General features: G+C 42.3%; 1 pseudogene; it reads right to left on the bottom strand.

Annotated features, from left to right (window-relative positions):
* Positions 1-1120: 1120 nt before the first annotated feature.
* LOC144824207 (uncharacterized) overlaps positions 1121-17185 on the bottom strand; it is a 53461-nt pseudogene continuing 37396 nt past the window's right edge.

The following is a 17185-nucleotide window of genomic DNA, read 5'->3' as shown; positions in this document are numbered from 1 at the left end:
GCCAAAGCTGACCGTCATAAATCACAGTAAGAAGGAATGTGAACATGTAATTAACTCAAAGATTTTCACTAAGAATAAGAAAAATCGTGCCGGCCCTCTTTCTCCAAACTCCTTCAATGTCACAGGAACCTTCCAATTTAGCATTTGTTTGGTATCTCATATCCCAACTGGTAATCTGTTTTACTTTCCAGCCAAAGTAAACTTTGTTAAAAGCAGGGAGGCAAGGCTGAATTTCTGTAAAAAAGCAAACATGTGTGTAGGTGCTGATTCACTCCCTCCAGCTGTCCTGCTACAGAGGGCGCAGCCTGCTCTGGTTCAGCGGAACATGGGCCCACCCAAGAGTGCATGAGAAGCATAATGAAGCATGTGAGGGGGTCTGTGGGGCTGTGGCCGTGAGCTGAGATGCTCAGAATAACTTGCTGCAAGTGCTTTGTGCACCATGAAAAGCGTCATAAAACAAGACCTGTATATTCATTGTTAATCTGTGGAGGAAGTTGAACTGTGATTTAACCGAGGAGTGCCAAGGTCAATTAAGCAACAGACATGGCAGCTGCGTTTTACACAATCTGACACCAACAGATAAGAAATGTTGGCAAGTCAAGCAAGTCTGCATTCCTATATTCCAAACAAGATGAGATAGTTGTTACCTTAATCATAAGCCTTCTCCTACCAATAATTTTTGTTAAGGCTTCTAAACGGGTAACATGTACCCAGGATCTTATTGACATACGCACATATGATAAGATCAGCTTTAAGAGTAATACTGACACTTTTGGTCATTGTAGCAGGGACAGGGAGCTGGTCAATAGCCAGTGACTACCTAATGGAGGTCCAGCTCTAAAGATGATTCCCTAGAGCCAACATCTCCCTTTTATCAGTTGTCAGAAAGTTCTAAATCTCCACCCTTTTTGCATTTGTCAGAGTATACAATTTAGTACCCCTTCCTAAATTATTCATTTAAGAGTTCATAATATAAAACACCTTTGTATGGTACTTGGGAAGAATTTTACAAAGTAAAATTACTCCCTGTTGTATTTATCAGAGGGTTGGTAATGCAAATCCACTTCCTACTGTATTTAAGTAATTTGGTTCTGGATCTCTTATGCCAGTTGGTAGCTACTTACTTGGGTACAACCCCTCCTGGAGTACAGACCATCAACCAGGACTCCTCAGTCACCTCTGTCCGGGGCTTTTCTGCCAATCTGACACCTGGTGTACCCAACTCCTTGCAGTCATCTTTGAGGCATTGGTGCCAGGTGTTTCTTGGCCTTCCTCTTTTCCTTTCCCTTTCGGGTTTCATGTCAAGGCTTGCCTGGTGGTGTATGATGAGGGCTTGAGGAGGGTGTGACCTATCTAGCCCCAGTGTCATTGCATGAGTTCTTCATGAGCAGGGAGTTTGAAAGTCTGCTGCCATAGGTCATTCTTGCTCATGGTGTTTGGCCAGAGGATTTTGAGTATTTTTCTCATACAGGTGTTGATGAAGGTTTAGACTTTGTTGGTGGAGGTAACTGTTGTCCTCCCAGGTCTGTTCCATACAGAGGGATCAATTTTACATTGGTGTTAAAAAGTCTGATCTTAGTTTGTGGCATAAGTACCTTGGAGCACCAGCTCTTTTGTAGCTGAATAAAGGCAGCCCTTGATTTGCCGATTCTTGCCTTGCCGTCAGTGTCTGTGCTGCCCTGCCTGTTTATGACACTGTTCAGGTAGGTGAAGGCCTCAACCTCTTCCAGTGCATCGCCTGCCAGGGTGACTTTAGTTGTTCTGGCAGTGTTAGCTTTCAGGGTCTTGATTTTTTCCCCTGTGATAGGTGAGGCCATGATGTGCTGATGTGGCTTCCACATTGCCGGTCTTCTCTGGCATCTGCAAATGGGTATGGGAGAGTCAGGCCAGTTTGTCTACAAAGTCCAGGCAGTCGAGCTGTGTCCAAGGTATCCATTGGATCCCATTTATTTTCCTTGTTGTGGATTTCTTCATGATCCAGTTGATGACCACCAGGAAGAGTAATGGAAAGAGAAACAACCTTACTGGTCTGCAGTCCTCACTTGGAAGGCTTCGGTGAGTTGTCCTCCATGAACTAGCCTGCAGGTCATTCCCTCGTAAGAGTTCCTAATGATTCTTACCAGTTTATCAGGCTCACCGTAGTGGCGGAGGAGTTTCCACAGGGTCTCTCTGTCCACACTGCTTAATGCCTTCTCATAGTCAATGAAGTTGACATAGAGGGAGGAGTTCCAATCCATCAACTTCTCAATGATGATGCACAGTGTTTCAAATTGGTCTATACAGGGTCTATTGTTGTGGAAGCCAGCTTGCTGATCTCGCAACTGAGCATCAACTTATTCCTTCATTCTGTTCAGGATGACTCTGTTGAACACTTTGCCTGAGGTTGATAGAAGAGTTATCCCTATGTGGTTTGGGCAGTTACTCTGGTAATTTTTCTTTGGGATCTTGATGAGATAGCCCTCCTTCTAGTCTGACAGCACCTTTACCTCCTTCCAGATCCTTCCAAACATGTGGTAGAGCATGTCTACTGATTTCTTAATGTCTGCCGTCAGTGCCTCTGCAGGAATGTTGACAGGTGCTGCTGCCTTCCCATTTATCAGTTTGATGGCTTGCTGTATTTTTTCCCTGGTTGGTCTGCTGCAGGCGATAGACAAGTCCTTGTCAGCTGATTGTCAATCCATCAGGGTTCGTAAAGCGCAGCTACTCACCCGTGAGGGTCTCAAGGCACTGGGGGGGGGGTGCAGCTCTGTTGAGTGCTGGGGTCATGCAAAGAGCCAGTTCTTGAGGCCCTTCTTGAACAGGGGCAGTGTGGGGATTTGCCGGAGATGGAGAGGGAGGTTGTTCTAAGCCTTGGCTGTGGGGTAGGAGAAGGACTTTCTTCCCATTCTGGTCTAGTATATGTGTGGGATGGAGGCCAGAGAGAGGTTTGCTGATTGGAGGTGTCTCTTGGGTGCGTGGAAGGAGAGGCGGTCGTTTAGGTATGCTGGTCGAAGGTTGTGGAGGGCCTTGTAAGCATGAGTGAGGAGCTTGGACGTTATTCTTCTTTCGATGGGGAGCAAGTGGAGATTGAGGAGGTGCTGGGTGATGTGGTGGTGGCGGGGTATGTCTAGGACCAGTCTGGCTACTGCATTCTGGACGGTCTGGAGCTTGCGAAGTAGTTTCTTGTTGACTCCGCCGTACAGAGCATTGCCGTAGTCCAGTCTGCTACTGATGAGGGTGGGATTGACCGTTTCTCTGGATTTGGGTGGGATCTATCTGAACGTTTTTTGGAGTGTGCAGAGGGTGTTGAAGCAGGCCGAGGATACGGCGTTGATCTGGCGGTTCCTCGTGAGAGAAGAGTCTAGTATGATGTTGAGGTTTGGTGCCTGGTCTGTCGGGGTGGGGGGTTTCCGAGGAAGGGGGATTGTATGTCTGGTAGAGACTGTGGCATGGTCTGATTTAGCAGTTCTTCAAAGTGCTCCACTTATCTTCGTTGTTGGCCTTTGTTACCCATGATTGTATTTTCAGCTATGTCTTTAACTGGCTTGCTATGTCTGCCAGAGAGTTTCCTTGTTCTGTTGTAGAGTTCTTTCAAGTTTACACGGCTTGCTGCTTCCTGGGCTTCTGTGGCAAGATCATTGATGACTCTTCGCTTGTCTGCTCTTAAGTTTCTTTTTGCTTCTATGATGGTTTTGGTGAATTCGCCTTGAGCTTTTGCTTTTTCTGCTCTTGTTGAGCTGGTGTTGACAGCAGCTTTCGTTTCCTTTCTCTCTTGGACTTTGCAGAGTCTCGGTGGAGATTCATTCTTCATGCTGGTGTTTCATGGGACCCAGTACCTCCTGGCAGGCTGATGTCACTGTTTATTGGATCTTATGCAACTGACTTTCTAGTGGGTCTCTCTTATCCTCTAGTTCTTGCAAAACTTGAAACTTGTTACTGAGGGTGACTGAGTATTCCCTCCATATCTGTGCATGTTTGAGGAGGATGATATTAAATTGCAGGCGTTACTTTGTCAGTGCCATCCATGCTTTCTTCAGCTTTAGCTTTAGACTGGCCACGATGAGGTGATGGTCTGATGCTACTTCCTCTCTTCTCAACACTCTCGAAACCTGCAGGGCCTTCTTGGCAATGTAGACATGGTCAATCAGATTTCTCTGTTGAATGGTCTGGTGACACACACGTTGCCTTGTGTATTATTTTGTTTGAGAATACACTACCGCCTATCTCCAGACTGCTTAGGGCAAGCCTTTCACAATTCTCGTTCATGTCACCAAGGCCATGGTTGCCCATGACTTCTTCGTACCCAGTGCTGTCGCTTGCAATCTTGGCATTGAGGTCTCCTATCAGTACAGATATGTTTCTCTCAAGGCATTTCTGTAGGATGGACTGTAGCCTATTGTCAAATTAATCTTTGCTGCCATTTGTAGATTCATGGGAAGAAGAGGAAAGGCTGGGTCCTGTCTCTGACCGGCCGGACCACTCTATGTATTTGTGAACCTTTGTAAATGTGATGTGAATTCTTTCTGCTGCCATGACATCTTTTCATAATCTTTCTTTATAAAAATACAAGTGCCTTAAACACAGATGGTTTGCCAGCCTAGCAATTTATTATACTAGGTGCGTACTCGTGTCTATCAACTATTACTGCCCGGCAATTTGGTTTGTTTATTCTATTTGTAGATTCATAGCACTGGATAATATTCATGTTGATCCTGTTTTTATTTGCGTGGAAAGTCACTGCGATGATTGTGGGACTGTTGGCTTCTGGCATTAGCATCAGCACTACTCCCTGAGTATGTGAGACATTCTCTTCCTCATGTCCAGAATACAGCAGCATCCCTACTGGAGCCAGTTTTTTCTGTCCGGACTGTGTCAATGTGGTTTCGGTGATGCTAGTTTCCATAGGAATGTCATCAGCGATGTCATTAGTAATGTTACTGACTATGGCATGAATGATGTAATATTTCAGGTTATAAGCAGTGGATAGCAGGGGTGTAAGTTATAGTTAGTTAAGGTAACCATAACTGCTGAATTTCAATGATTTTGTATGAGCAAAATCTGAGACTAATTATAACATCTCCGTAACCTCTGTTTTTTCAGTGAATTCCTGTGGTTTTTATCACTCTATTTTCTAACTAAAACTTCCCTTTAACCTTTGTTTTTTGCCAGAGAATTCTACTGTTTAAAAAAATCTATTTCCTAACTATAACGTACCTGTAACTTTTTGTTTTTTTTAAGGGAATTCCTAAGGCTTTTTAAATTCTATATCCTAACTATAACATCCCTGTACACGCACACTTCAATACTCACAACCACTCACACACCCACACACACATCCATACAACCAGTAACACACCATTCAGAGACCCAGAAAAATACTTGTACACCCATTCAAACACCCATACAGGTACTCATACAGCCACTGGCCCGGAAACCCCCTCACACATCCACCCACAGACCCACACAAGCACTCATGTACTCACTTTTACAGCCAGTCACAGACCCACTCACAAACCCTCACACACCTATTTATACACCCACAAACAACTCACACACCCATACAGCCACTAATACACCCACTCAGAGACCCACAAAATCACTCACACACCAACTCACAGACCCACTCAGCCACTCACACACACTCACCTACCCACTTACAAAGCCACTTACATAACCACAAAACCCCTCACACACCCATACACACACACTCAAACGCACACCACTTACACACACTGACAACCACTCACACACCCATACAGCCACTCACACACCCACTCACAGTCCTTCAAAACCACTTACACTCCCACTCAGAGACCCATTCAGCCACTCACACCTGCAATCACACAACCGCTCACACACTTACACACCCACAAAACCACTGCATGTTCCCCCCTCCCCATTAAATATGGTGCCAGGCCCCTGGGGATGGGGTCCCCAGGGCAGAAATTGGCTTGGGGAGGGAGGAATGATTGCCCCAATCCCCTGAAATATGTTACCTGACCCCAGGGGATAGGACCACGGGCCGAATGTGGCCCAAAGAGAACTTGTGCCCCCTCCCACTAAAAAGGGCACCGGACCCCAGGGGATATGGTCCCAAGGCCAAAAGTGGCACAGGAAGGGGTCCCATAGATTGGCTGGTTTTGGTGGGCTGGCCATAGGGCCTGGTCACAGGCCAGGCCTTGAAGCGAACCCCCCCACTACTCATTGCCAAAGGCTGTATGCATCGTAGGGTTCGCTGAAGGCAGGGGCGTTACAGGGGCATTATAGTTAGGAAATAGAATTAAGAAAACCTTAGAAAGTGATAAAAAAAACTAAAGGTTACAGGGACATGATAGTTAGGTTCTGATTTAAACACATAATGAAACCATAGAAATTCAGCAGTTATAGTTATGCCAAGAAACTATAATTCGTGCCCTAAGGTAATTATCACTCTCGCTCTCATCATGCAGTTTTCTCATCAATACGTTTATTGCAAATGTTGCAGTGATATTATCAATGATGTCATAGAAGATGTCAAAACTGATGTAATATTGCTGTGTGGCTCAGTTAGGCCCGGCAAGAAATACTGCTATTTTAACATGCACACGTTTATTAAGTTGCCTTCTCTTTCACACAATGACTTTTGACTCACATTTACTTGCGTGACAGTGCAAGTTTAGTTTCTTCAAAACTACTTTACTTACAAAATCACTTCGCAAGAACACTATCATGAAGCTTTGAACATTTCATACAAGGTCCGTACACACATTGTGCAAGTGTTTTTATTTATTATTTCGTTTATAAGACGACTTTGGTATCACAGAGACAATACACAATGTCAGCTCAGCTGCAGTATCAACACAGAAGCATGGATGCCATTGTTATAAATACATGTGCGCTTTCACATTCACATTCAGGAGGGGAGCACTTGGCTGCCACTTGCGAGGTTGTCACTATGTTAGTGCTTCAGTTTAGCTAATCTCTAGGACAACATATCCTGGGGTGCAGGGAATCAGTCTGGCACCAATCCCAACGTTTATGTCACCCAACAAATGCACAGTTCCTACTGGAAAAGTGGAAAACGTATGACAATATGTGGGGTAATTAGCAGTGCATGGTAAGGGCACAAGTTATACTACCTTAGGGCACTAGTAATAATAGTCAATATAATGTAACTGCTTCTTTATTTTTGGTAAACACTTTGTAAAAGTTTGTCTGCCTTGTAAATAAGTGTTTTTGTACAATTGCTGCAACTATAGAAATGTGTTGACATCATTACCCAGAATGCTTTATTAAAAGCAGGATCGGCAGTTAGTATATAAGCAACAGTAACATAGGACTCACCCATTGTGAAAAAAACATGTTAGTCGAAATGCATTGGTGTTTGCCTCATTGTTTTTACCTTGAATAAATTGTTGATTTGGAGTTATTGGAGTGCAGTGAAATTATTTTGAGATAAAAATACTTCTTGAATGTTGGTCTCCCTCAGTCACTGGCACCAGCAGTAAGAGCGCTCTGCAAACTCGAGACAGCCTTTGGTTACATATAAATATATTACGATCTCAAACGCTCTTTCGAAAGGTTTTAAAGACCTGGTCGTTCCCTTAGATGTTTGTCTGAGTGTGTCTTCTCTTGCCTGCAGATTGCTCTGCGGTTAGAGCCTTGATGCCCTTGGGTTAAGTTAGCGCTCGATAAATGTTATATTAATTCATTCATATATATATATATATATATATATATATATATATATATATATATATATATATATATATATAGCTCCTGCGATCACTCTTGAATTATCTTAGAACAAAAACGAAGCAGACACCAATGCAGTTACTTATATATATATTCTTAGACTTGTATATAATATGCCAAAGTTCTTGGATATAAAGATCTTTCTGCATGTGGCATATACCAGAAGTCGGCATGTAGGAAGTCGCCCCAAAATCCTTTGCACGATTGGAAACCCCTACAAACACAGGGAAAAAAGAAAGATGGAGCTGGGCGAGGTCCAGGACGAAAGAAAAATGTCCTAAAGAGCCACTCCATGGATCCACTGCGGCACCGCCCGCATACAGAAAATTGATATAGAGAAACCCCTTCCATGGCTTGGGCTAGAAAATCTAAGCTCAGCAACGCAGCAAAATTAAATTAAATCAGTTCGCATCCAATGATTCTTGAAAATGAAAAAGTGGTCTAATAACTCAGTATTGAGTGGAATTGCAACTAGAAACACCTCCCAAAGGAGTTTTGCACAATCTCAGGACCTAATTCACAAAGGAAAGCTTACAAGTTTGTGTAAGCTTACTTTTTTTAGATATTCACAAAACTGCATTTTAATGGTAAGTTTATGAATTTGGAGTCTCCCCAGTGAGGGAACAGACTTCACACAACCTTAAGAAGATAGACCTGTCCTACCTTTTTATGTACGGAGTTCTCCGACCCGACTGCAGAGTCTCCGGAGTCGTAAATGTACCATTAAAATGCATTTTTGTGAATAATCAAAAATGTTATGTTATGTTATGCTATTGAAGTTTATATCGCGCATGGATACTCCGAGGAGTGTCCCTGCGCAAACCTTGAGAAGTGGAGAGTGGCTAGTTAAATGAAGAGGAACATTTTCAAACTTTTTTTTAAAAGAGTAGGGTCCTGGATGCTGCGAAGGGCAAATTGAAGCGAATTCCAGGCTGAAGTAGCCCTGAAAGCAAGGGAGCTGCCATCCATCCTTTGCAGGTGAAAGTGAGGTATATGGGCTTGGAGCTGAGAGGCTGAACAAAGCTGTCTAGCTGGAGTGTAGAACATAAAACGTTTCCTTAAATAGATTGGGACGGAAGCGTACAAGGCACGATGCGCCAAGACCAGGGCTTTGAACTTAACTCTTTCAGCTAAAAGCAACTAGTAGAGTATGCAAAGATGCTGTCTTACACTGCTTCTTATTGGAATGTTAAAAAGAAGCCTGGCCGCAGCATTTTGGACTACCTGTAGTCTGTTTAGGAAGTAGCCCGGTAGGCCAACATACAAGGCATTAGCATAGTCGATATGTGAAAGTATCAAGGCCGAGTAACCGTTTTCTTGGCTGCCCTAGGCAGGAGTGGTAAAAAATTGCTGAGGGATTTAAGTATCCCAAACAGTTCCTAGCAAGCTTCTTAATCTGAATGGAGAAAGACAGGTTCTCTTCAAACCAGACCCCAAGATTCTTAGCGGGTTGCCCCATTGAGGCCGGCGAGGGATAGTCAGCTGGCCAAAGTGCTTCCCTGCTGGGGGTAAGCTTCCATAAAGGAGTATTTCTGATTTGTCCTCGTTGCATTTAAGTTGTGCAGAGGAAAGCCATTGAAAAACTGCTGTCAGACAGTTTTTTGCAGAGGAAGTGGAACACTCGGATTTTCCCCAAGTAAACAGAAGCTGAGTTTCATCGGTGTATGCAATAATTTTGGTTCCAAGTTCCTCAGCCAACTGAACCAGGGTAGTCACATAAATGTTAAAAAGAAGGGGGCTCAAGGAGGACCCCAGTTGCACCCCAGTAGTCACCCTCTGTGGAGTAGACGCAAACGGGGGGAGCCATATCTATTGTGTGCTACCCTCCAAGAATGATTTCAACCAGCTCCAGGGAGTGACTAATTTTCCTATGTCAGTGAGTCGGGCAAGCAGTAGAGAATGAGAAACGGTATTGAATGCTGCCAAAAGGTCCAGCAAAATCAGAGCTGCCCTTCCGCCAGAATCCAAGCATTCCCGAATGGCTTCAGGGACCTCCACTAGAGCTGACTCTGTATTATAAGAGGCACTGAACCCGGATTGGGCTGGATGAAGAAGGCCCGAGCTTTCGATAAAGTCAGTAAGTTGTTTATTAACAATTTTTTCACAGACTTTCGCCACACTGGGTAAAAGAGAAATGGGACAGTAGCTCACTGGGTTCAATGGATCTCGCAATGTTTTTTTAAAAGTGGCAGAATCTTAGCCTGTTTCCACGCAGCCGGAACAAGGGCCGCCTGGAGGGACAGATTGATGAGCTTGTCAACTTCTGGGTTAACTGTCTCTGCGACCGAAGCCAAGAGTCTAGCTGCACATGGGTCAGATGGAGAACCAGATTTCAAGGCCTTGAGGACCGCAAGTGAGTCAGGCAGATTGATAGGTGTAAAAGCCACCAGGGAAGGAGATGAAAAAGGCGGGGCCTCTGAGGTCACGGCCACAACCTGATTGCGGGTAATATACGACGCCTGTATAAAGCGGATTTTATCAATATAGAAACTCGAAAGTTTCTCGCACCAGGCGTTCGAGGAAGAAAGCATAATCGAGTAAAAAAAAAGGGTAAACTTATACAAATATGTGACTTCACCTTGGTGAATCAGACCCATTGTTTATAAATCAAGTACCATGAAAGATTTTCACAAGGGGAAAGTAACGTACTTGGTACATGTAGTCTGTTCCTGTTACTTGTGTGGTGCTAGGTGACAATTTACACTCCACCAGGCTCTAACCCTAAGAAATGGCAAAGACCATATATTGATCGATTTCAACCTATAAATCTTTTTTGTAATCAACAAAATTTGTCCTACAGTCTTTGTCAAGTCATTCACAATGTAAATCGGAAGCCACTGTCTTTGTCACCACATTTAAATAAAACGTAGGTGTTTTGGTATGACATGAACATGTGAGCATGACATGATGCCCACCAAATATTTTAAACAGACCTAGTGTATACATTGACATGAACATAAAGTCTCCCTCTAAAAACACCAAACACCTGTTGGCCAGACTTAACAAACATTGGCATAGCCAATAAGTCTCGCCTTTGGGACCTTATAAGTGTTTAGTTATCCAGCACAATATCCTTGGTGCAACAACATCAACTGTTGCATGGCTCAACACTTATAAGGTCCCAAAGGTGAGACCAATTGGCTATGCCATTATGTGTCTCCAGCCTAAAGTCTCCTCCTCTTCAATGTAAGTCAATTGAGAAAATCAATTGCCAGGATTTCTTTTTCTCCAAAATCTCCCGTTCAAAATGTTGGCATGTATGCATTATACTAAACACAGAAAAAATGCACTCACGTCTTCCTAATGTTAATTAAAGCTCAAAAATATCTACTGTAGAATTTGCTCCCACATTGCCGAATACCAGAGCAGTTTTAATCTTGATTCCACCCCATGCCTCCTTATTCTACAATCATTCACTTCATGTGTCTTTATCCAACTCTTGTAGGTTCCCTACTTTCTCTCTTTGTCACTGTTTTCTCATTCCCAGTTTCTATCTTTGTCCTATGCTAGATCAATGTCTGATAATGAAAACTAAGTCCCAGGGCCAACAAATAAGTGCCAGTGAATGTCCACCTGCAACCATCGGCTTAAAATAAGCACTGCCTGCGGCGGAAAACAGGTGACAGAGCACCTGTAGAAGAAACAAGAAAAGGTTCCCAATCTCATGTGCGGCCATCAAGATTACTAAAAGCGGTCAGGATTGGTCTATCAAATAGTCGCAGGGGGTGATTTATTAACCGTTAATATGGCAAGGATACTATATTGATACATTTGTAGGGCGGGACAAAGGTTTTGGTGTCACTGAGTTTTTATCATGCACAGCTTCCTTCGGAGTGGGTGCTAAAACACAATATAAATGGGTTACAACAGGCGGAACTTGTAAAAACCGCAAGGGGATGGGAAGTTTCAAAGTGACTTTTAAGTGGAAGTGGATCATTCTCTCCCATCTACCAAGTCGCTTGCGAGCGTTCACTGATTACACTAAACTCATCTAGAAAAGTCAGCCTACCCTTTTAGCTATGACCTCAGCTGGGTGTCGGAACTTGTAAAAATTGCAAGGGAATGGGAAGTTTCGAAGTGAGGTGCTGTTTAACATGTAGTTGTGTGACGGAGAAGCTTAAGTAACCGATCACTTTACAAAAATGTCATACTATATTTAGTGGGGGTGTTTTAAAGTTTTCTCATGAATGCTATTTGCTTGATTTGGTCCTAAAAATATTCTTCTACATTTGCTTTCGGTAGTGGTATCTGTGATACTCTTACGAGGTTTATGCAAAAATGTGGGAAAGCAACTACATTGATTTATAAAACGGGGGAGGGGAAGCGAGGAAATGAACGGCCACCACTGGTTATATCGAGAGGCATTTAGCACACTTCTAAATATTATTTACCAGATTACATTAAACCGTTTTAATTTGAGACATGGATGAGGCGCTTGTATGACCAAGAAGCATGGGAGTTTTTAAATGTGTGGCCTGACGGCCAGAGTTACCGACCTTGAAGCTGGGAAACCAGGTTCGAGTCTCGGCTCAACATTCTGTGATTCTGGGCAAATCACTTACTCTCCCTGTGCCTACCAAAATGAATGTGTCCTTGTGTAATGTAATTGGTGCTTGTGTATGGCGCTCTAATATCTTCGGGTCGAGTTTGTGCTATATAGAACTGCAAATAAATAAGCGCCAGCGTGCTGTTTCTCTGACAGCGCCGCATTAGAAAGGGTAGGGCCGAGGTTATCACTTTAAACCTAGGGGGCGAGCACTCGATGCTCGCGGGGTAGTCAGCCTCACTGCAGGTGCTCTAATATCTTCGAGTCGAGTTTGTGCTATATAGAACTGCAAATAAATAAGCGCCAGTGGGCCGTTTCCCTGACTGCGCTGCAGTAGAAAGGGTAGGGCTGCGGTTATCACTTTAAACCTAGGGTGTGAGCACTCGATGCTCGCGGGGTAGTTAGACTCACTTCATTAATAGGGGGGCAGCGGCCCCCAACGATTGCCCCTACCAAGATACAGGGCAATTCTTGGTTCGATCACAGTGAGGCTCACTTTACCCTTCCTGATCTCAACTGCGGTCCGCAAGCGCCTAGAATCGCCAGCCCCAGTAGCCCTTGCCAAATTCACATTAATTACATCGACTCAGGCACACTGTGCAACGTAAAGCGGATTTCTTGAAGGGCCTGCTCTTGGCCTTGCGAGTCAAGTCATTGACATGGGTTTTCTTGAAAGTAACTGGCGTCACATTTCTGCGTGTCACACTCCCTACGGTTATGATGTGGTGCTGGTGCACGCACAGCACATGGGAAGGGTTTTCTACGTGTTTGCTTTTTACAATAAGGCTGCCTAAGTTTATCGTTTTCTTGGTTTAATGTATGTGCGACACCTAGTCGTGGTTGTGAAGTGTTAATCATTCGTCCTCGCTCTGGAGGAAATTCGCTCGTTACACAGGACCCTGCGAGCTGCGCAGCGAAATCGGCCAGCCCGAGCTTTCTGAAGCATTTCATCTCTCCTCTTTCAATTGCAACAAACTTATATGGCAGGTGTCACGTCTGGTGAATTAAAACATTAAAATGCCACACTCTAGTGTTTCAACACAAAAGACCACACTGGCAAACAATGAATGTTAAAATGTGTAACATTAAAAACGTCTGATTGCACAGAGTGATGCCTATGAAACAGCCAGTTGATCTGCCTTGTGCGGCGGGAGGGGGCCTGCACGATTCCCTTGTGGGAGCGTGCAGCAAGGCGCAATGATTGCAACCATATGGTGCTGCACGCTCCTGCAAGGGAATCGCCAGATGTGCACGCGTTGCCATTGCAAGCAATGCAACGCGTGCACGTTTTTGCCCCAAAGCTGTTCTGATGGCTAAAGGTCTCTCTCCTATGCAACGCGTGCGCACTGCGTAGGCGAGACCTAAAAAGGGATCTCAATACAAACCACTTCCTATAGTTAGGGAGTTCACATTGGAAAAAACATTCTTTTTGTATTTGTCAAATATGTCTAGATGTAAAGCACCTTACTATGGTGTTTGTTATGAAGTTCACAATGTAAACACGTTCCTATTGCATTTGACAGAGGGTTGACAATGTTAAACCCGTTTCTATTGATTTTGTCTGAGAGCCTCCAATGTAAAACCCATTCCTATTGCATTTGTCACAGAGTTCATAATGAAGAGCTCCTAACTGTGGTATTTGGCAGGGATTTTGTAATATAAACCCCTTACTGTTGTATTTGTCAGAGTTCACAATGTAAACCCTCATCATAATGTATTTGTGAAACCGTTTTCAGAAGGCCACTAGGCAGTTAGAAGTTACTAGCCTCAATTGTGTCATCTGTGAATCATCTGTATAATCTCTTGCACAAAATATAATATTGAAACCAAGCCTTATATTGTAGTGTATGAACCCAATAATTATTTTCATTGTTCCTTTAAAGAAATTAGAAAAGTTTTGGATATTGATGTCTTCCTCATTTGATGTAAAACTTTTGGATCTTAGGATACACTCTTAAGCATTAATGAAGATATGCATACAACGGTTCTTGGTCAATATCGTGGTACAAAATGTAATAATGCAAAACATGTTTGTTTCCTCATCGAAATTCTAAATGTAATTTTTATTTTTTGTGTAGTTTATTTTTATGTGCAGTTTGAGCCCTCCCCTACTGTTTTTGTATTCTGAGGAGAATCACTTTCTGGTTCTGTACCACGCAATCTTTTCCCACCTTTCTCTTTCTCTGTCTATTGTGAAATCTATCATATCACTTTTCACTTCTGTTTGCCCTAATACACTTCGGAGTGCTTTTCCCTGAACATCCCCTTTATCTCTGCCCTGCTTTTGCATACCTTTCATGCCCTACCCTTTGTCAGTACTTCAAAGTCAAGTTAAACTTTTTTTATAACATCAAAATTTCAGTGTTATTATATGATGATTACTTGTATGTCTCTATATACCACTAAGTTAGCTCAAAGCACTGAATATGTCTACTAAAGTGTAGTATTTGTTCATTCTTTTCTATCAACGTTTTCACTGCATGTGTGGGATCATCAGCAATTCTTGCACCCCAGGAACTTAACTCAACAGAATTCCCAGGAATTGAGGAATCGGAGAGTGTGTTAAAACTCAATTTCATGAGACAATGTGTCCTTGAGGAAAGGCACCTCCTAATACATAAAAATATAAAAAATACAGTAAATTAAATAAAGGGCCCACTTAACTGAGTTAAAGATCAGCAGAATAAATGTAACTGTGGTATTACAAAATTCAAAAGATGCAGTACAGAATAATTGCCATGGAGGCTCTAAGCAAATTGAAGTGCAAAATCAAACATATTTTAAGAAAATTAAGAGGAGAAATGGACAGCATCCCTAGCCATATTTAGGAAAGCTTTGACTCACCCCCAAAATCGAGGATTTACATACACTAGTTTCTCATATTAAATCATGGAAACTGCTAAATCACTCTGGTATGATCAAGAACAATACATTCTCAGCAAACCAGAACATGGTGTTATTCAACGTCCTATTTCCTTAGTACCTAAACACTATTCCACTACATAAATATGGATTCTGCCCACTCTATGCTAATGTCATCCAAAAATGGTAGAACAAAGTAGATACATAAACAACAGCAAGCTATTATTAATGAATGCAGTACAGTAAGCTAACAGAAGGACCTTGACTTAAGATACAGTTTTGTGACCAGCTAGGAAAATTGCTTAGAGAACATTAAGAACAATGCGAGTGGAAATAAACAAATATGACTCTGCTTAACTGTGTGCTGCAGAAATGCAAAAAGAAAATTATGCAGGGGAACAACAAGAAGACATCTATTTTGGAAAATATGTCTTCCAACCCTAACTTGAGGCCTTGGTAAGGTCTGGAAATACACTTCTACATGTCATAAGAAATGTCTTTAAACTAATACCACAATATTAGTGTGTACATTTGCAATTGAGTCTTAAACTACATTCTGCATGTTGTTAATGATACACAAATTTGAATGTATAAAAATCTTCAACAACTTTCTCAATCTGATAAGTTTGTAACTCATATGTGCTGTACGCAGGGGTGCTGGGTCTGCTGCAGCACCTCCAAATTAATCTGATGGAGTTCAGAAGGTGAATGAGCAATAGAGATGACTTTAAATTTTGTTTAATCTGGTAACATTTGCTGCACTTCAAAGACAAATGTCAGGCAATAATTTCTGGCAAATGGGTGTTTATGTTTTTTTAACTTGGAAATTGGTGTTTATTTTCTCTAACTGCAAAGTGAGATGATTTTGTAATCGAACTATTTGGCAATCTTGCATGGACATTGTAGAAGTAATTTTGTACCTGCTGAATATTTATTTATTTGTATTTTGTTTTTTTTAGAGTTTTATACAGCGCGAACTAGACCCGAGACATTGGGCATCAGAGCGCTTTACTTGAGCACCAGTTTCCTTACTGAAGAACATATTAATTTTTGTTAGGCATGGGGAGATTATGTGATTTGCCCAGAATCACAGGATGTTGAACATCGTCGCTGAGACTCAAACCCCGTTCCCCAGCTTCGAGGTCGACCGCTCTAGCCATAAGGCTACATCCTCTACCCAATGAATACCTTTTCTATAGTTGTCATCTTTTGGTAACGCTTGGATTTTCTGCAATCCCTAAAACTCGAGTGATGTAACATTGACTGCAATACTCCCACTATGAAAATTGTTCAGGCACCACTGCAGTAACTAATAAAAACCCATAATTAACCTAATTAGTCTAATGATTATAGCAAAGTCTGCATCACTTGCTGCTTCTTTCAAATTGATTCTTCCATCAATTTTAGCTGATTGTAATCTTAATCTATAGCATCTGCCATCTCAAATTCTTGTCACTTTCTCTTTGACCATCTTCTTTTCTCCATGCATCCACATTTTAGAAATAACCACTCAGACAATTTAAACAAGAATAACAGGGCAATTACAAAAATCAATACAATAATTACAGGTGTTAAAAATAATTTAAACATGCCACCACCTAATCTATTGAACCATTCACCAACCTTGCTTAACCCCCTTTCCTATCTCACCAACAACTTACAGTTTCCAATAAGCCATGCTTCTCTAAAGCTGGAGATCACAGATTTTATTTGCTATTTTGAACATATACATTAATAGCCCTACTATTATTGGGTATCACGGTGCAGCACTCAATAACGTTCAAAACCCAGCAAACATTGCCTTAGTTCGAAAGAAGGATATCTATTGCAAGGCGATTTTGCATTATTATTGCTTGTATTGCCATTAGTTCAGAATTGCTCTTTGATAAGGCATCTGCAGTGCTAGAAGCGAGATGGTCCACAAGCGTAAATAATCTTCTAAGTTTTACATCATTACTAGCAACACCATAGATGGAATCATATCTACTAATATATCTGAGACTATCAGTCAAAAACCACATATCACTCTCTTCAACCTAACTTCGTCATTCATTCCACTCATAT

Source organism: Lissotriton helveticus, chromosome 3_1, assembly GCF_964261635.1.
Source record: "Lissotriton helveticus chromosome 3_1, aLisHel1.1, whole genome shotgun sequence".
Taxonomy (NCBI): Eukaryota; Metazoa; Chordata; class Amphibia; order Caudata; family Salamandridae; genus Lissotriton; species Lissotriton helveticus.
Note: the sequence above shows the minus strand (reverse complement) of the source record. Positions and strands in the feature narration are given on the sequence as shown.